At 41.9% G+C, this 21794-nt stretch overlaps 1 protein-coding gene across 1 annotated transcript in view; it reads right to left on the reverse strand.

The window, feature by feature from the left end:
* Positions 1-21448, reverse strand: part of LOC130480391 (monoacylglycerol lipase ABHD6-like) — a 46125-nt gene extending 24677 nt beyond the window's left edge. The window contains exon 1 of the mRNA XM_056852898.1: positions 21425-21448. The gene's annotated coding sequence lies outside the window, so the exon portion shown is untranslated. The remainder of the gene's footprint in view (positions 1-21424) is intronic.
* Positions 21449-21794: the final 346 nt, after the last annotated feature.

Below are 21794 nucleotides of genomic sequence, written 5' to 3' on the forward strand. Positions count from 1 at the left end.
TAAGATCTTGGCTGCTAAGCAGCATCAGCCCTAATTAGTATTTGGATGGGAGACTACCAACGAAGTCCAAAGTCACTATGCAGAGGCAGGCAATAGCAAACCACCTCTGAGCGTCTCTTGCTTTGAAAACCCTACGGAGTCGCCATAAGTCAGCTGCGATTTCACGGGACTTTCCTCCTCCACCACCAGAACTTTGGATGAAGTGCAACCCCATCAGATACAGGCCTTGTCTCATTTCCTGGACAGTCTGTTTCCACAGCCAGTTGTCTTGTCTGTCTATATCTATCTAGTCAGAATTAAGCTTCCTATCCATTCCAGCACTGCTTCTAAATACAGATTCAGCACTAGGCAAGGGGGAATGTATTTGCATGGAAGAATCAGGTGTTGGAAGCATTAAACACCCCTTCTCCTAATTCTTCTCTACAAAGACCCAGCACACACTCACTTTATGCTGGCCAGTACGTATTTGGGAAAATAACTTTGTCAATATAATATATATAGCTCAGCACAAGTCATTTGCTAGTCCCACTACAGTCTCCTTTTACTACTTGGGATGGGTACCATGATAGTTTCAAGGCATGTCTGGTCATGTCAAGTGCTGTAGATTCACTTGTATTACAATATTCAGGATGCTTATGTCCTTTTATACTATTAGCTTGTCTCCTGGAGGACAACTGATGGTCAACAAAAACAGACTCTCTTAGCCCTTACTGTTGCTTAAAGGCTTATATTACAACACTGGAGAGATAAATGTCCACCTTTCATAATCCAATGGGTTGAAGAATTTAACAACCTTAACATTTGTGTGTATGGCATTCAGGATGACAAGTGCATATGGACATATTTTTGGTCATTTGGAAACCTTTTATAGATGCCTATGTATAGACTTGCTGACATTGTTCTGTTCTCCATTTTTTTTCTTTTTGGGGGTTGCAATTAAACATTAAAAACTTTTTTTAAAAAGCCAAAATTCAGAATGATCTTAAAAATCTCAAAGACAGACCTCACTCAGCTCATATTCTCTTCCTGGGTGTAGCCACCACAAATCTCCAGTTTGGATGATTATTTGAAGCTTAAAAAAATTATTCTTTTTTTTGGCCTGTATTACGTATTCATACGTCACAGCTGGTAAACTGCATATGCTACCACAGACATGGCAAACCGGTCTTAATCTTTGCTTTGATTGCACATTGCACTTAAGAATTCCAAATATGCAAAGGCATGGCCCAAAGCAACTCTAATGGAAAGAGGAAAAGGAGGTGAGAAAATTAATGTGGCAGGATGAAGCATGCTCAACACCTGGCACATTTTAGCAGAAATTGTGGACAACTTCTCTCTGGGAGTCTGATGTCACGCTGGCAGATTTCCTGCTGGCTGTAGGAGTCAGTTTGCTCCCACTACGCTTTTCTTCTTCATAAAGTAGGTACTATGATAGCCTAAGTCTGCAGTACTCTCTTTTGTTCAAAAGAAATTAAATCCTGGAGAATTACCCCTGGAATTTCTCAGTGCTCAGATGTGGAGACAGATATCTACCTATCTAGTACTGCACATACAGCTATAGCCTTGAGCAGAAAATAAAGGAATAAAAATGCTTATTTAGTGTTATTCATTTTGTATTTAATTATTGCCCCATGGAGCCAGTATGGTGTAGTGGTTAAGAGTGGTGGACTCTGATCTGGAGAACCGGGTTTGATTCCCCACTCCTCCACATGAGCAACAGAGGCTAAACTGAACTGGATTTGTTTCCCCACTCCTCCACATGAAGCCAGCTGGGTGATCTTGGGATAGTCACACTCTCTCAGCCCCACCTACCAAACAGGGTGTCTATTGTGGGGAGGGGAAGGGAAGGTGATTGTAAGCTGGTTTGATTCTTCCTTAAGTGGCAGAGAAAGACGGCATATAAAAACTGTACAAATCCCGCTTAATTTTGTTCCCTAAATGTATAGTGGAAGGAATGAAGAAGGGAACAGATAGAGGACATGCAATATTAGATTTTGAATTAATCCTTTTCTATGTTAGATTTTGTATTAACCCATGCCATGATTACACTCTGCCCTACTGGGAAGGAATATTGTGGGAAAGGAATGCTGTCAGGGAAGGCTCCTTGAGAAAATGCCAAAGGGAGCTTGTGCAAAGAACAGTATATTATACACAAGATAGAGAATTTGAGGCACCAACAGAGATATCTGATAGCCATCGTTTATAGAATATCACAAGTGGAGTACAGTGGGTATCCGAAGGGTATGTTAATGGAATGTCCTTCTGTAATTTCACCTGAGAGGAAGTTCCCTGGGGGTCGGGGGTCTAGGTTACCTAGGGTAGAGTCATGTAGCTTATCTGATCTGAGCTTCTAATGACCATATGATCACCTTCCTCTCCCCCCTCTTGCTGGTCGTCGTCCTCCTTCTCCAGCACCAGAGGGGCCGCAGCAGCGGGCTGGTCACTCACCCCTGCGGCTTCCTCAGCTAATTGTAAAAGGGGAGAGTAAGGAGGAACCGGCCAGCCATTGTCTTCTACAGAGGGAAGGAGGACAGGAGTTGACAGTTGAATAAGTTTGTCCTGGCGACCTTCTCTAACAACCATCGCCTTTCCTCCTTTTGGACATACATATATATCTGGTTGAAGAATAATATTCATGAAGCCTTGGGCAGCCTCATGCTCTTCCCACCTCCCTTGCTGTGGGAGGAACAGCTACAGCTTAGTTCTAGTGTCATGGTAAAAAGACTCAAATTCAGGCCACATTTTCCCTGTAAGGGGGTATTTCGGCCACTCACAAATACACCAAAGAATGAGTTGTTTGGGAGAGATTTTAGCCAACCCCAAACACTTTTGATTAGCTAAAACCATGACCGAAGAGACCCTTTCGGGATTTCTTGCCCTGAATTTCCCTGCCCCATACTGTCCTATACTCCAGTCAACCAAGCTTCCCCCACGAAGCTAGCTTCCCCCACAAAGCAATTCTAGACAGCACACCACTTACTGGTGCCCCGCTGTGTACCCAGGCCCCACACCGATAGTATCACAGACTGTCTGGTATTCCCGAGTTGGGGAGCGACCCCTCGGGGACTGGATTAGTATGGAAAATAATAAAATCCAATATACTCACCACTCTGGGCGGTCCGTGGTTTGGTTCAGCTGAACTGCCACACCAGTAAGCGGTTACCCAAGAAACTCCAAAGGGTTGTTTGAGCAAAAAGGTGGATGTTAGCTGTTAGCTGCTAGCTGTTACCTGCTAGCAAACAAAGGTTGCTGATGCAGAGAGCTCTGAATGCAAGCAAAGTGTCACCTTATATACCTTTTGGGTGGTGTGTATGTCATACACACGTGACATACAACAGTTGCTTAATACAATAATAAAATGTACTAATGACACATGAGCTAGTATAATCAATATATTGGAATGTGGTCTGGGAATGCATTGACTGTTGGGGTCCCTTAGAAATGCGTGAACACTCTTTGAAATGCATGTTGTACTGATACGCACAGATGTCAGATTGTCACCATTACTTCAGGACATTCCATTAACATACCCTTCGGATACCCACTGTACTCGCCTTGAGATGTTCTATAAACAATGGACATCAGATATCTCTGTCCATTTTCTCTATTTTAAGCATAATATACTGTTCTTTACACAAGCTCCCTTTGGCATTTTCTCAAGGAGCCTTCTCTGTTAGCATTCCTTTCCCACAACATTCCTTCCCAGTAGGAAAAGTGTAATCATGGCATGGGTTATTACAAAATCTAATCTAGAAAAGGATTCATTAAAAATCTAATATGGCATGTCCCCTATCAAAACCAACTCTTCTTCTATAACGAATTATGACTCAGTAGCCCACACTCAGAATATATTTTGAAGCTGCTATGTAGATACAGCTGGAGAAAATAGTTAAATGAGAGCTGTCAATAACGCCCAGTGTCTCTCAAAAAGAGATTCCCTTTGGGTCCCTCTCACACCACCAAAAACCAACCCAGACATCATGAAAAAACAAATGCCTCACCATTCATTATCAAAAATAGGATTATAATTAGCTATCTAAACATGCACCACATACTTTTCCCCATCCCACTCCTCACATTTATATCTCACCCTTCCTCCAAGGAACATAAGGCCTTCCTGATTTTATCTTCACAACAACCCCGCGAGGCAGGTTTGGCTGAAAGATGAAGATCTCACTTCCCCTTCCTTCTATCTCAATAAAGTTATTGCCACTCACCAGAAGTGCCTTGTCTGGCTCTCCAGAACCCCAGGAATTTTGTTCCCCAGTCCTTTCCTCTCAGTAGCCCAGCTTGCATGTGGCAAAACGTAATTGATGCTTTCCTGATTTTTAGTGAGAAACTTCCTCTGTCTTAAAATGCTTCCCCCCCCTTTCTTTCCCTTCTGACATAAGTTTTCTCCTTCTACAAACACTGAGGGCCAAACATAGTTCTGCAACCCTGGCCAACCAATACATGCTTCTTTTTTACTACTGTCAGCAAATTTTCTCTCAATGCATCTCAGCACACATTACATAATCTACACAGAAAATTCCTTCAAGGGATGCTCAGCAAACTGAAGATAAATGGATGCATTCAAAACCTTTAGGCCAATGGGCAATTCTAGATTTAAACTCCCCCAACAGTGAGAATTGTGCGTCACTGCTTTTAGTGTTCAGTTCTGCAAACAGCAAGCATAGATGCTGAAAAAAATTCATCTAAGATCTTGGAAAACCTTCAAAACTGAAGTAGACCTCTATGAAAATAACTGAGTTATGAAAAAGACTATCTGTATAGGGAGAATCTTTCTGCATATGCTCTATGGATTTCCAGTTTTATAATCCAGCAGCAGGCTACTTGTAAAGCACTGAGGGCCATAATAGCCCATTACTTGTAAAGTACTGAGGGCTACCTTATTAAAGCATGGAGGGCCATTTATTTCAGATATATCTGATGTAGTGTGGAAAGCCTAGGTAGTGTAGGGATTAGAAAGTTGGACTAGGACCAACTTTAAATTAAATTAAACCGGGTTTAATTTCCCATCTTTCCATGAAATTTACTGGGTAACCCTGAGGCATTCCTTTTCATTCATTCAGAATGAAAATGGTGGCTATGGGGTGGGTGTGGGGAAGCTCTGAGGCAACTGCCTTCTGGACTGAAGAATGTCCAGTCCCCCACTCTGGCATCTCCTACAGATTCTTTACACCTCAACTGCCCATAATCAAATCAAAAGGGGGGGACGCAAACTTTGATTAAAGGATTAGTGGCATGTAAACTATGCGCTCCCTAAAGGTCTGTTATTTGGAAACCTGCTAGACGAAGGCTGTACTTATATGTGAGATAAAAAGACATCATGTTTCCTTGGACATTTGACTTGAAAGACAAGAAGTGCACAGATGGGCTGCACCAGCAAAAGTAAAAACAAAACAAAAGGTACACAGAGAATCTGCAAATATGTAAACAGTATTTATTCGATGATCATGACACACTTCGTGTCAAATTGCTTCCTCAGAGTTGGAGGAATGTATCAAAGATAGTCAAACAGAGTCCTTTACAGCAGAGGAAAAAGAGTTGTTTAATCAAGAAATTACACAAGCTACTGGTAATTTCAAACTAGAGAAGGCCCCAGGCAAAGTATTACAGATGTTTTGAAGAAGAAATGGCATTGAATTCTCAAAAATTAATGAATGATATAACAAGAGAAGGAAGTATTCCTACATCATGGCAAGAAGTGTACAACTCACTGATCTATAAAGAAGGAAATTATTCTTTACTACCACAATCTTATAGACCTATCTCACTTCTGAAAGTGGATTACAAACTTTTTGCTACCATTATGGCAGAAAGACTCAAGAAGACTATAACCAAAGTCATACATCCAGATCAAACAGAGTTTATACCATGATTTGGATGAAGGAATAGAGGAGATGCTTATTGAATTTGCAGATGATACTAAATTGGGAGGGGTAGCAAATATGGTAGAAGATAGAGCCAGGATACAGGATGATCTTGACAGGATGGAGAATTGGGCTAAAACTAATAAAATGCACTTCAACAAAGATAAGTGTAAAGTTCTGCAATTAGGTAGGAAAAATCAAATGCATAACGATAGGATAGGTGAGACTTGTCTTAGCAGGAGTGTGTGCGAAAAGGATCTTGGGGTCTTAGTAGGCCAAGGAAGACATGAGTTAGCAGCGTGATGCAGTAGCTAAAAAGGCAAATGCGATCTTGGGCTGTATCAACAGAAGTGTAGTGTCTATATCACGGGAACTGCTGGTATCGCTTTACTCTGCTCTGGTTAGACCTCACCTATTGTGTTCAGTTTTGGGCACAGCAATTTAAGAAGGATGTAGACAAGCTGGAACGTGTCCAGAGGAGGGCAACATAGATGGTGAGGGGTCTGGAGACCAAGTCCTATGAGGAAAAGTTGAAGGAGCTGGGTATGTTTAGCCTGAAGAGGAGAAGACTGAGAGGGGATATGATAACCATCTTCAAGTACTTGAAGGGCTGTCATATAGAGGAGGGTGCCGAGTTGTTTTCTGTTGCTCCAGAAGGTTGGACCAGAACCAATGGTTTGAAATTAAATCAAAAGAGTTTCCGTCTAGGCCAGGGGTGTCAAACATAAGGCCCGGGGGCCGGATCCGGCCCCTTGAGGGCTCTTATCCGGCCTGCAAACCAGCCAAGGCAGCCACCCCCCACTCCAGTCCTGAGGTGTCAATGATCACAGACTGGTAAATAAAATAAAATACTGTGTTATTGTTTTAAGCATGTTAGTGTTATAAGTAAAAAATAAAGTTAAACCCCCCCCCACAATTAATTGGCTTTGTCTGTATCTTCTATAAAGTTTATATCTCTGGTACCAGGGATTAAATTTTATGGTACACATGGCCCGGCCAAGTGACTTTTATGTCATATACGGCCCTCATAAAAAATGAGTTCAACACCCCTGGTCTAGACATTAGGAAGAAATTTCTAACAGTTAGAGCAATTCCTCAGTGGAACAGGAGTCCTCAGGAGGTGGTAAGCTCTCCTTCCCTGGAGGTTTTTGAGCAGAGGCTAGATGGCCATCTGTCAGCAATGCTGATTCTATTACCTTAGGCAGATCATGAGAGGGAGGGCATCTTGGCCATCTTCTGGGCATGGAGTAGGGGTCACTGGGGGTGTGGGGGGGAGGTAGTTGTGAATTCCCTGCATTGTGCAATGGGTTGGACTAGATGACCCTGGTGGTCCCTTCCAACTCTATGATTCATAAAGGCAAATGAAAGACAATGTTCGTTTTGTACTGAATGCAATAGAATATGTTAAAAACAAGGGCAAAAAAGAAGCATTCGTATTCCTGGATGCTGAGAAAGCTTTTGATATTTCCCGGTCGTTTTTATTAAAAACACTGAAAACTCTAAATTGTGGTGAGAGATTCTTAAAATGGATTCAGAGTATTTACACAAAACAAAAAGCAAGGATTGTGATCAATGGGAAACTAACAGAAGGGCTGCAGATTGATAAAGGTACAAGGCAGGGTTGTTAATTATCACCATTGTTGTTCAATATTGTCCTGGAAGTGCTAGTGAACAGAATAAGAAGAGATCCCAGAATTAAAGGTCTGCAGGTGGAAGGAAAAGAATTTAAAATGAAATGTTATGTTATGATGTGGTGGTGATGCTGACCATTCTTAATCCATAGGGTTGGGACATTAATGGAATGAATAGAAAAATCTGGACTATATTCAGGTTACAAAATTAATAAACTCAAGATGAAAATAACTGTAAAGCACCTTCTGTGACAAGAAGAAGACATGATAGGACTTATCACAGGATGTAAGGTAACTGAGGAAGTAATAAAATATTTTGGAATAAAAGTATCAGGTCACAACAAGACTTTGTTCAAAGATAATTGTAAAACAGAATGGAGGAAAACTGAAAAGGACTTGGTGAGATGGTCAAAATAAAAACTTTTGTGGCTGGAGTCTCAGCAATTAAATCTCAGCAACTAAAATGAATGTCTTGCCTAAACTTAATTTCTTATTCCAAATGTTGCCAATTCACCTGGAAGAAAAGACTGAAATGCTGGCAAAAACAATTAAATAAATTTGTGTGGAATGGCAAGAAACCAAGAATCAGATTTAAAATACTGCAGGATGAAAAAGGAAGAGGTGGTCTGGCTTTACCGAATTAGAAATTGTACTAACAGGCGGTTGGACTAGTGTGGATATCAGATTGGATCAAAACCCAGAAGTGAGCCTCATAAAGTTGGAGAAAGCTGAAATGAAAGAAGGACTACATTATCTATCATCTCTGGAGGAAAAAAATACAGAGCTTCAGCAGGGCAAGAAACAGAACGTGTAATTAAGGGCAGCCTATGGAGTTTATGGATGACAAATAAAAAAGAGGCTCAGCCACACCGTCACCATTAATGTCTCCAATAGAAGCGTACTATGACAGTACAGAAAGGAAATGTATTGACTATATAACATATCAGGTCATTACTCTTCCCTAGATAACCCAGACCCCCACCCCCAGGGAACTTCCTCTATGGTGAAATTACAGAAGGAATCACATTGTGGGGAATGTGGCTCCACCCGGGTCATTACTCCCTTACGTGAGGTTGCAATTCCCAACACTGCAAACCCAGGTACACTTATCCAACACTATCAGTATGTCCCTTTCACCACATCTGACATTTATAATTGGAAACATCATATATACTTTTTGGGTGATGTGTAGTAATACAACATTATGGCATACACGTGACATACAGCAGTTGCTTAATATAATAATAAAATGTACTAATGACACATGTGCTAGTAAAACCAATATATTGGAATGTGGTCTGGGAATGCATTGACTGTTGGGGTCTCTTAGAAAGGTGTGTTGTACTGATATGCATAGGTGTCAGATTGTCACCATTACTTCAGGACATTCCATTAACATACCCTTCGGATACCCACTGTACTTGCCTTGCGATGTTCTATAAACAATGGACATCAGAGATTTCTGTTGGTACCTCAAAGTTTCTATCTTACACATAATATACTGTTCTTTACACAAGATCCCTTTGGCATTTTCTCAAGGAGCCTTCCCTGTCAGCATTCCTTTCCCACAACATTCCTTCCCAGTGGGGCAGAGTGTAATCATGGCATGGGTTAATACAAAATCTAATATAGAAAAGGATTAATTAAAAATCTAAAATGGCATGTCTCCTATCAAAACCAACTCTTCTTCTTCTATAACGAGTCAGTAGCCCACACTAACAATACATTTTGAAGCTGCTATGGAGATACAGCTGAAGGAAATAGTTAAATGAGAGCTGTCAATAACGCCCAGTGTCTCTCAAAAAGAGATTTCCTTTGCGTATTATGACAGTACAGTAAGGAAATGTATTGACTATATAACATATCAGGACATTATCAACACACATGGAGAAATTAAAACATAATGGAAAATTAAAGAGGAGAATAGCAATATAAAATGGCTTACATACTGTCAACTGGTATCAAGATTAAGAAAAGACTGCCTAGCAATGGGCAAAATGAGAGAAATGACAGAATTTGAAAGTCTGATTATGAAAAACAAAGATCATCTCCTGGGTAAGATATATGAATTACTATTCTAACATGACACTGAGTCTGAACAAGTTAAACCATGCATGGTTAAATGGATGCAGAACTTTGGAGAGGAGATCTCGATGTAACAGTGGGAACCATTATGGACTAAAGTGATCATGTTTATGTCAAGCCAGTCTTTGAGAGAGAATTGGTATAAAATTGTTTTTGTTGGTATATTACACCTAAAGATATCCAGAAAATGAATAAGGATGTGAGCGGACACTGTTGGAAATGTAAGGAGACAGAGGGGACCTTTTTTCATGCGTGGTGGTCATGTAAGACGATAAACACATTTTGGGGTGAAGTCCGTACTGAAACTCAAACAATTTTAAAAATTAAATTTCCAATGGACTCTAAAACCATATGGTTAGGAATTCTACCATTGGTTATTATGAAGTCTTCAGGAGAGCTGTTTAGATAAGTTTATAAGTGACTATAAATGAGTTAGCATGATTCAAGAATGGCTAGTTTTATTATGCTAGGGCAAATTACATATATCATGATAGTGAATAACTGGGGGGAAAAGAAGCATGTTCAATAGCATAATATAGGGAAGATCACAAGAGGGAAACAAAATTTTGTATATTCACCCGAGTTCCGGTTCCGGTGCAGAGATAAGCCACGCGTCTTCGCAGCTCAAATAAGATATTTTAACTTTTCTAAAAAATTTAATGCCCAAGAGGGAAACTACTTTTAACTTTGAGTTTGCTGGATGGGAGAGCCTGCCGTGCTAAAGGCTGATTTTAATTTATCTGACATGCCTCTTACCAGGAAGAGGAATAGAGAATGTTTAACCGATGACTCACCTGGCTCCCCTCCACTGAAAGGATATAAGCAATTGAAGATAAAGGATTTTTTTACAAATGACCTTGAGGTGGACTGTGATTTTCTTATTCCATGCTCGGTCAACAATTACGAGGTGTTAGAACAACAGGATAATTTACAACCTTCCAACCCGCAATTACAGCTGCCGACCGACAATCACTCTCAGCCAGATTCTGATGCAACGTTTGGTATTACTCCTCCTCAAGAGGCTCCTCCTCACTTTAGAGACTTTGATGTTGATTCTGTTAGTAACCTCTCCAAAGTTGAATTAGTGAAACTAATTGCTGATTACAGCATATTAACCGCCCGAACGACGAATAACATATTTGAGCACTTAAACAAAATATCTTGCAGGCTACAATCTCTTGAAGAGCTACTGGCAAACAAAGATACTCTGTCTGGCTTGAGTAAAGCTTCCAAGGAATACGGAGACAACTATATCCCGGGGTCAACACATCCATCACTTCCTACAAACTGCTCCACTGCCCAAATTGGGAATGTCGCTGAATGTGTCACATTATCCTCCAGGAGAGTTCTGTTGAACAACAAAATTGCACTAACAATAGCCAAATTGCCTGTCAACTTTGCCAGATGGGAGAGCAGAAGATCCATCCTCTTCTCTTTGGCTTCCCTGCTGAGAATTGACATAAAATTTATTGATTTGGTTGCTGTGGATAATCTCCCCAATTCTCCAATGGGGAAAAGACTAATTTTGACCTTTAAAAAGCACTTTATTCCTGAACCACTTCTGAGGCGCAGACGGTTTTTACTAAACTTCAAGATTCTGCTCACGAGAGTGTTCTCTGACCCAGTTATTATGCCACTTATAAAAAAGAACTCTATGAAGGAGACTCCTATTCTTCCCAGTACACTAAAGTTACCAGAGGGCGTGCCTAGTGTTATCCCATCTAAGGCAGGCAAAATGGACTTCTTAATTGACTCCTTTATTCCCTCACAAATTCCTCTTAGAGAGCCTCTAATTCCCAAGATGGACCTTCCGTCGAGGAACAATTGTGAGGCAGCGAATGATGCTGCTTCACCACTGGACTGTGCTTCCCTTGAAGACTCTTTTCTCCTCTCATTTGATAAATTGCCTCCTTTGGAACAACAGGAAGTTATTAGAAAACTGGAAAGTACAGTCCATCGTCTTCAGGCACATAAAATTTCAACATCTGCATCTACCCCCGCCACTCCTTTGGGGTCCTGCCCACCAGCAGGTCCTGCCCTCCCATCCCAAGATTCCTCGACTTCTCCCAGCATTGGAAGGATGTTCTCTCCCTCCCAGACTATAAATATTCCAGTGGCCTCAGACTTAGTAAAAGATTCAGATTTACCGCCGGTCTGCCCTCCAAAATCTAATGGGTGTATCTTCAAAGACACTCACAAGAGGCTGGACCTAATTGAAGAATCAGACTGACTAGCCTCAAAGAGCCCTGTTAGAGATGTCCAAATGATGTCCTGGAATATTTCTGGCTGGAATAACAAAAAGCTTGATTCTGATTTTATCAACTATATTACGAACTTCGACTGCATCTGCTTCCAGGAAACCTGGATGACAGAAAATTTTACTGTTAACGGATATCATTCTTTTCCTTTACCAGCATATAAAGACAACCCAAAGGGTCGGGGTAAAGCCGGCCTAGCCATTCTAATTAAACAAAATGTTTTCCCTAGGGTTGTGTCACTGGGCTCCTGCAAATGTATTGCTCAAGCTGTTTTAATTTCTGATATTGCGCCTCGCTTTATTTTAATCAATATTTATCTTCCCTCTACCGATAATGACAATTCATTAGATTCAAACTGGTCACTTCTTACCAATTTCGTCTCGAAAATCTCTCAAGATTTTCCAATGATCCCGACTTTCCTTTTAGGAGATCTTAATGCTAGGATAGGCCACGATACTCGGAAATGGGCAATTTCTATAGATCTAGATGATATAGAGCCTTCACCTCTGCAGCTGGGCTTGCCTCGCCATTCTCATGATTCTTGTTTTAACAAAGCGGGCTGCAAATTAATCGAATTTTGTATTGAACTTGATTTGATTACCTTAAATGGTCTCTGCCGATTTCCAGCTTCTCAGTATTTTACATTTAGTACGGGGCTAGGGAGGAGTGTGATTGACTATGGAATTTGTTCCTCTAGATATCTACCTTTAATCAACGATGTCTACATAGACTTCCGTACTGAAAGTGATCACCTCCCGGTTTTATTCTCCTGGCGATGCCCATCTGAAAATTCTTCCCCACAAGAATCTCTATCTGCATTGCAGGCCATTAAGAATTTGAAAAGAATTAAATGGTCTGACTCTATGAGAATTTCCTCTTCCACTCTTCTCCATTCTAAAGAATTGCTGGCCCAGAAATCATCAATCTTGAACTCTGACTCGCATACGGAGATATTATCAGCCTTCTCCCAGATTGAAAAGCACTGCTTTTCATTGGCCGAACCACTTCAGACTAATTCTATCAAGTCTGCATCTTGGTTTGACAAGGAATGCCTAGCACATAAAAGATCTCTAAGAACCCTGTTTAGGAAAGCTAGTATGAAGGATCCCTGTATCAGCTACGATGATTGCTTTACATACAAAAAGTTGTACTTAAACCTAGTTACTAAAAAGAAGAAATTCTTCTTTCAACATAGATGGTCACATTTGCTTTCGTCTCTTAAGTCTAGAAATAGTAAAACTTTTTGGAAGGCCATTGCAACTTCCTGGAAGGCTTCCTGCAACTCTCTTCCTGATGTCAGTATCCCTCCCCAAGTTTGGGTAGAACATTTTTCCAAGTTTTTCAATTCTCACACTAACCATGTGTTTAATTCTGATGAATCTATGCCCTTAACTTACCCTAGATGGCCAGCTGTAGATGTCGAGGAAATTCTTGAATTAATAGGTAATCTGAAGCCAGGCAAAGCCCCAGGTCCTGATGGTCTCCCGGCCGAATTGTTTAAGGCATCTACTGATTGGTGGGCTCCGCTCCTTGCTAAACTATTCACATCTATTGACCTGTATGGCATCTTGCCAAACTCCTGGCTAAATTCAATAATAATTCCTATTTTTAAAAAGGGTGATCCAACTCTTCCTGATAACTTCCGTCCCATCAGTCTTCTTCCAGTCTTGGGCAAACTGTACGCGAAACATCTAGAACAGCGTCTCCTTAGCTGGGTAAAGGAAAATGCAATAATAGGCCCAGAACAAATCGGCTTCTCCAAAAACAAATCAACCTTGGACCACTGCCTGGTTCTTGCCACAACTGCAGAAAAGTATATGAAAATGGGTGGCAAGAAACTCTTTGTCGCTTTTATTGACCTCAAATCTGCCTTCGACTCCATTATCAGAGATAAACTCTGGTCTAAGCTGTCTAGTATGGGAAATGACCCTCGTCTTTTATTCCTTTTAAAAAAACTCCACTCATCCACAACATGCCAAGTAAAATATTCTTCAAACGGTGGCCTTACTGATAAGATCCCATTTAATAAGGGTGTGAAGCAAGGCTGTATACTTGCTCCCCTTCTTTTTAATCTGTTTCTGACAGACCTGGCTTGTTCTTTAGAGCCTATTAATGGACATCCTCCTAAATTGGGAGGCAAAGCTTTTCCTATTCTTTTATATGCCGATGACACCGCTATTTTATCCTATTCTAAAATTGGACTCAAACGCTACTTAAGTGCGTTTAAGGAATACTGTCATCTAAATCTTCTTAAAATTAATTACTCTAAGACTAATATCATGGTTTTTTCAAAAAAATGGTCGCCCACCAGCTGGCGTATAGGTCAGGCCAAAATCCAACAGGTGAAGAGTTTTAAATATCTTGGCATTACTTTTAATTATAACCTTAAATGGGCATTTCATAGATCCAGGATTACCAAACTAGGGAGACTCTCTTCAAACCAACTGATGTCCTTCTTTCTTTATAAGGGTAACCAGTATGTCCCCGCTGCAGTTAAGGTATTCAACTCAAAAATCTTACCCCAGATTCTGTACGGTGTACCTATCTGGGCCAATGCGTTCAATCGAGACTTAGAATCCATTCAAGCTAACTTTTTTAGAAAAATGCTTGGTCTCCCTCGCTGTGTCTCTTATTATGCTATTACCTCTGAACTTGGTCAAAGCTTGTGTGAAACCAAGGCATGGCTGCTAACCATTCGTTATTGGCTTAAACTGTTTTTTAGAACAGAGCATGGTTCTCTGATGTCCCTGCTGCTAAAAGAACTTCATAATACCTCCTGGGATTGTCTAATTCTGTCCAAAATAAGATCATCTGGAATCTCTGTGGAAGACCTGGCTTTAACTACTGAGGCCCATATTTTTAAAATTGTTAAACAGCGTTTCTTGGATATGGAGCGTCAGACGTTACTCCCCACTCAACCCTTGGTCTGTTCCCCTGCAATGTTGGGTCTCAAGAATTTAACCAACAATATTCCCCATTATTTTCACACTCTGGACATCCCACCCCTTCGCAGAGCCTTCTCTCTCGCTAGGGTTAATGCCTTTCCTTCAAGGATGTTATATGGAAGGTATCAACAAATACCAATCCAGGAAAGGACTTGTCCCTGTGATACCCATTCCCTGGACTCAATTGATCATATTCTGTTGGTCTGCCCTCTATATGAAACACCCCATGGGAAATGGTTAAAAAATTGGCTTCTTTCAAAATATCTCCTATCTACCCAAGCAAAACGTCAATTTTTATTAAATGATTCCAATCCGGAGGTTACTGTAGATGTTGCCAACTTTCTAGTGGATGTGATGAAAGTTCAAAAAGCCCAACGTTTGTAATTTCTATTTTTGGAACTTTCTGGCCTATGTTTTTATCTTAATGACTGCATATTTTATGTACTTTCTATATATTCACCCAGTTAAAATTAGGCACGGACAAACAGAAAATTACAAACACAAAAAAGTGAACACAGGTTCAAATCACATAAAGGAGAAACAGGATCAAATGGGGATTTTCAAGTGGAAACAGCCAAGATCAGAAACGGAGAGCATCCCTTGGTGGCACTTTCCCTGACACTAGCTCTGGGCCCATTAACAGTCTGGAAGGCAGGAATTTAAGAAGTGTAACATTTGCCATCACTGCAACTCCATACTGAGAAAAGCTGCATATCATGTTTCAGGGTCATGAGATCAAGTGTCGCACTTCTGCAGCAAGATCTCAGAGGCCTTTTATGCATGGGTTGTTTCTGTTAGATATGCTGCTCTCTTGATACACAGTATTTGCTGTCGAACTCTCAAATCACTTTGCACAAAGGTCTGAAACTGACCAACACTCACTGTGAAACTGACCAAATAAGTTGCCTCATATTGTGACTATTCCATGGTTATATCGCTAGTCCTGCATTTGCAAACAAAAAATAATGGCTTTCATGGCTATCCTAAAGAGGATGCGTATAAGGGGAGGGCAGCAAATCAGCCCGGCTCTGTCCCATTCGACCAACACTCGCTGTGAAACTGCCCAAATAAGCAGCCACATAATATTCCAGCTTCGAGGGGAGGGGATGGATGAGAGGGAAAGTCAAGTGGGAGGAAGAAGCGAGAGTGGGCGAAGGGAGAAAAACTCAAACTGACAAGTATGCACAGGACCAGCTTTTGATTTGGGATTGAGGCATACTTTAAATCTGGGCTAAAACAGCATCCAGAAAACACAGGGAAAACCTGGGCTAAAACAGCATCCAGAAAACACAGGGAAAACATGAGGCGAGGCGACTTCTAAAGGTAGAGAAAATGAGCATAATGAAAACAAAGCCCCAAAGTAGTCGGGGTGTGTGTGTGACCATGATGGAAACAGCCCATTCAGAAAAGGCCAGAGAATGAGAAACTGAAGAATAAGTTGCCCCAGCCAGGATCAGATCAATTCTCTGGAGAACTAAGCAGAGTCCTAGAGTAGGCCTCCCTTGTTCCTTGGGTTGCCAACAGAAATGGGGGGAATTTTCTGTCCCTTTAATAAAGGCCTAATGTGTGGAAATGGGCAGCTGAATCTTTTCATGACATGGAGCTAAACAACATCACCTGGTAAATAATACCCATTAAGCCTCCATTAAAGGGAAAGGACCTTCAGGCAGTTGGCAACTCTACTTGCACTACAGCGATCAGGAACCTAGCAAGGAGGAATAATGACCTCCCTTCCAGAAAGTATTCAGGAACTATTATCTCTGAGCCTAAGAAGACTTTACAAACTTCACAAGTCCAAATTAGGCCCTGCTGCACAGTTACTCTCCAGCTGCAACTAGGAAACAGCAGCTGCAGTCCCCATGGTGAACTTATGCAGTTTGTAACATCTAGTTAGGCTCGTAGAACCCAAGAAAAGTCTTTGTGGGAACAAGAATTCTAAAAACCCAGATTAGTCCTTTAAGCAGCAATTTAAACTTTTAAGTTAAAACACAAATAATCATTTTTAATATTCAAAGGCTGTAGTTGTGAGCTCATTGCTCAAGAAATGAAAACCTTCATTTAAGACTACTTGTAACTGATTTCTGCGTTAACAGCTGAGTATAGCATCTTACTGGTTGTTGTTTTTTAAGAACACTATTATCCTACTCCATTTCCAGACTCATTACACAAACACATGGCATGGGCCGCAGGGTCTTTTCAGACCTGGTCCTGGTCTGGTGGAATTCTCTTTCAAATGAGACCAGGGCCCTGCAGGATCTTAGGGAATTCCACAGGGCCTGCAAAACAGAGCTATTCCACCAGGCCTATAGTTGAGAGCAGCAACGGTTCCATCAAATCTGGCCTTCCTGCCCCCCTGTCCCTTTTAGGTTTCATTAAACTCTATGAGGGGACCCTGATTGCATTGCCAGGTGTGTGGTAGCCTTGGGCTCTAATGATGCACCATTTTGGAATTGATTAATTTTGACATGATTAAAATGATTTTAGGTAGTTATATCTTATCATTTTATTGTACTATTATATGGTTATATACCACATTGTCAGCCACCCTGAGACTGGCCTTGGCCGGGGGATAGAGGGAGGGATAGAAATCAAAGAATAAACAAATGTGTCCCATGCAACCTACAGCAGCCTTGTTTAATGAAGCTTTCTAATTATCCAAGATGTTGAGTATTATAAGGTTTCGGAGAGGATACCAACATCAGTTGATCCTTATCTTGGCACCTGAAGCAAACTATGGAGATATACTCTCCACCCAAGAATTTACTCCAACTATTGTGATTGTTCTGTTTATGGACAGCAGAATGACAGCTGGCAAAAAGGCAAGGGGCTTACTACCCCATCCCCTGCTAGTTAGTCACACATAGAGCCTTAAAGCCGGGAAGACTAAAGTGATAGAAGGAAACTCTTCCTTTTTAGGACAGGGGTAGGGTGTAAAAAGAGAAGTAATAAAGACTCTGAACAAGGGGGGGAGAGGAGTCTCTTCCATTTTCGGAAGCTTCTGGTATGTGGACAAGCCATGATGAACTCAGCTTTCACCAAGAGACTCCAGGAGGCAGGGGACAGTGAAATCATAGGTAATGATGAACTCCATTTACTGCAACTCCAAGTAGAGTCTGAAGTACGTAGAGTAGGCACAGACTACTCTGTTTTCACCTTTCCTTTGTTCCCTTGAGCTGTTTAGGCAACTCGAGTTTAGACCATGTATAATCTTCATTAAACTTTCTTCTATTTTAAATGGCCTACACAGATATCAGAAGTGAGCAGGGACTCACTAAATCTCCTATGGAAGTAAATGTTGTTAGTCTTTATGGTGCCTCTGGACTTTTGCATCCTTTTTCTCATTTCCAAGGTAAATAATGAAGCGTCTTTTCGTCCATGAAGTAGTTGCTTCATGCAGCGGGGGAGGGGGGTAATTTTCCCTCATAGGGTTGCCAGTTGCGCAGAAAGGGAGAGAAATACAGTCTAGCAGCCTGCTATAAGGGAGCCCCGTGGTACCGAGTAGTAAGGTGCAGTACCGCAATCAAAGCTCTGCTCACAACCTGAGTTTGATCCCAACTGAAGTCGGTTTCAGGCAGCCAGCTCAAGATTGACTTAGCCTGCATCCCAAACTATATCTTCACTGGTACCTTTGTCCATATTTTCTCTAAAATAATTCGTTATTTCAGCCTTCAATTTATCTACTATTTTTTTATTTTTTAAGAGAAAATCATTAATTCTCCAGGGTTTGTGACCTCTAGTTCCCATTTTAATGTTAACTGATACCGCATTGTGGTCTGACAGCACCCTAGGTAAAATCTCAGAATTTTCTGAATTCTGTACCAGACCCTTTGACATCCATATCATATCTATCCTGGAATACGTAAGATGTCTCTGTGAAAAAAAAGTGTATCCCTTCATATTGCCATGTGTCAACCTCAAACATATCCCACTGATCTGTAAGAGCATCAAAAATCCCTGGTAATTTTCCTTCATTACTTGCTTTTTTCTTTTTCCCAGATCTATCTACCTTAGGTACCTTAACACCATTAAAGTCCCCCATCCATATCATTTTTTCAGCGGCATATTCAGCTAATAAATGTCATGATGTAATATCACCCCATGGGTCAGTAACAACCCAGTGCTTGCACAGGGGACTACCTTTACCTTTAGTCTGCTATAAGATGAGGTGCAGAAAACAGCAAGTGACATTTTAAGATAAGTATTATGATCTATTAGTAAAAAGCTAGAAATAACACTGGTTCATAACACAGCTAAAGAGATGGGTTCAAAGGTTAGAGGAACCCTGACTAACAAGACTCCATGTCTCTGTGGCAGTGTAAAAAACAAAAAGAATTGAACTTCTGTCTGTTGGGACTCATATAGAAAGTTGTTTAAAAAAAAGAGAGGAGACAATCTTTTGCTAAGCTGAGACTAAAAGGACCTCACACACATTCATTCTATATGGTTGCCAAAAGGCCTAGAGAAATGCCCTCTCCCATTAACAGAAGCTTGATGTGTGAAGAAGGGCAGGTGAAGCTTTTCAAGGCATGAAGCTAAATAACATCACCTAATAATATCCCATTACACCTCTATTAAAGGGACAGGATCTTTTTCTAGGCAATTTGGCAGTCCTATTATATGCTCCCTGTGCAACCTTTAACATCAAACCATTGATGCAGCACCTCTGTTTACTGAACCTTCTAATTACCCAAGGCCTGAGTATTCTTCCTGAAACCTTTCTGACAAGAGTGGACAAAACGAAGGCCTAACCTGCTCCAATACCTTTTAGAGAGGTCTGATCTACACATAAACAGGGGAGGATTTAAAAAAATCTGGAGACTCTATCTAGTGTATGGCCACAGTATCTAGACCACAAATATAAGTTTATTTACTTTGTTTATGATCTGCAGCACCTTCTGGGACATTATCTTCCTGGGCTATGTTCCTGTCTTTGACCAGATTCTGGCTTCCAGCTATAAGCACAAGGTTTGGGATAGAATTTTCAACAAGTTAAACTGACTAATCGTATTTGTTCTGCTGTGATGGTGGTCTGCATTTTTTTTGGCAAGATGTACATTGACCATTTACCTACTAGATGGGTTTCACTACTCCATTCTGACCCTGAAGTACAAAGGGACAACCACTTCCGTCACCCTTGTTCATCCCTGCTTACAGCTGTGTGATGTCATAATCGAGGTATGAGTTCTCCCTCCACATGTATTCCTATCAATAAGTACAATCAACCTAAAAACCATTCTATTTTGAGTGACCATCTGCTCACCTAGCCTGGTATTACTCTGACTGCCAGCAGACTGCCAAGCAGAGTTTTTGTAATCCTGCAACTAGAGATGCAAAGGGCTGGATCTAGAATCTCCTGCATGTTCTCTGCCACCTAACTGTAGGTCCTCAATAATTACACAGTGCATGTCAACAGTAAATGCTTCTCATTAAACACCTTCCTCTCAGTTTCCAGGTGTTCTACAGGCAGTGAGTGTGTAGACTTTAGGTTTGCTGTGAGGTTGGTTTTGGGGTGCAAGAGAGTATATAATAATCCAGCCTCAGTGAGCTTTATAAATAACTAAGAAGATTTATTTATTTCCAGGTTGGTTTTAAAGTTGGTTTTGGGTAGCTGACTTAAGGTTGACACAGCCTTCCATCCTTCCGAGATCGGTAAAATTAGTACCCAGCTTGCTGGGGGTAAAGGGAAGATGACTAGGGAAGGCAACGGCAAACCACCCCGTAAACATAGTCTGCCTAGTAAACATCGGGATGTGACCTCATGGGTCATGAATGACCCATTGCTTGTACAGGGGACTACCTTACTTTTTAAAGGAACAAAGCAGCAGCACAGGTCTCCAGGTAGACAGAGGAGAAACCTGGCTGCGGCACAGAAAATTAAACTAGTTATGATTTCTGACTTTTCTACAACGCTTTCAGGCACAAGCAGACTTTTATAGACCAGCCACTAGGTTGGATCCTCTCTTACACACAGGATTCCACCCCCGCCAGCCTGCCCTTTCCCCAGAGTCAGACTAAATGGGACACGGTCTGCTCATCCCGAGACAGGCCAAACAATTGAGCACTCTCTTCTCTCCCAGAGATAAACCGCTCTGCCACACTACCAGGCAGAGGTACGCTGTACTCTGCTCTTTTCCCTGAGCCCCGTCCAACATCTCATCCCCCTTCTCGAAGGTGATTGGATGCTGGAGCAGCACTCCTATGGGCTCTGCTAAGTGGCCGATTTTCCCTTCAGGGGCCGGACAGCCTCCTGTCCGTCACAGTTGTCCAAAAAATAAAACGGAATGGTGCAGTTTTCTCACAAGGCGCCGGAAAAAGGGTTCCGGGGCGATCTTTACCAGCCGTGTGAAAATTAATGCAAAACAGGGACGAGATCTTTCCAAAATGTTGCTTTTAAGCCCCTTCAGCATAAAGCGAAAAAGCAGCACAGGGCATTTCGAGTGTCATGAGCGACATCAAATCCAGGATTCATTCCTGAGATCAGAGGCTCTTATCCTGACTTAATGGGTGCCACCAGCCTCCCAAGCCCTTAAGCAGCTTAGATCGCCCAGGCTGCCCATCAACATACCCAGCTGCTTGGTCAAGAAAGGAGAGGCGCCAGCCTGCTGGAGGAGGGAAGCGCAGCCCAGGCGTACTTACCCAATCCCCACCACGTTACTCCCGGGTCAGCAGATTTCGGGATGCAGGCGGCATCCAAAGCCCCCCCCCCTTTTGTGTGTGTGTGTGCAAATGCTCGCTCTGCGGCGCCTCTGGGTACCGATGCTGCAAAACGCCCCCGTCCCCGAATCGCAGCCCTGTCTGGGGACCCCCGCCCGCGGCTAGCGAGGGAGACCCGGCCGAGCCGCCCGCCCGCTCGCCGGTTCGGCCCAGCGGAGACGGCGCCCCCTAGCGCGCAGAGCTCGGAAGCGGCGCTCAGGAAAACGCCTTGCGCTTCAGCCTCGCACAGGATGGGCGACCCGGCGACCTTGATGCCCGGCAGGTTTGGTCTGGGACTTGCCGCTCTCC

The sequence above is a fragment of the Euleptes europaea genome, chromosome 1, assembly GCF_029931775.1.
Source record: "Euleptes europaea isolate rEulEur1 chromosome 1, rEulEur1.hap1, whole genome shotgun sequence".
Taxonomy (NCBI): Eukaryota; Metazoa; Chordata; class Lepidosauria; order Squamata; family Sphaerodactylidae; genus Euleptes; species Euleptes europaea.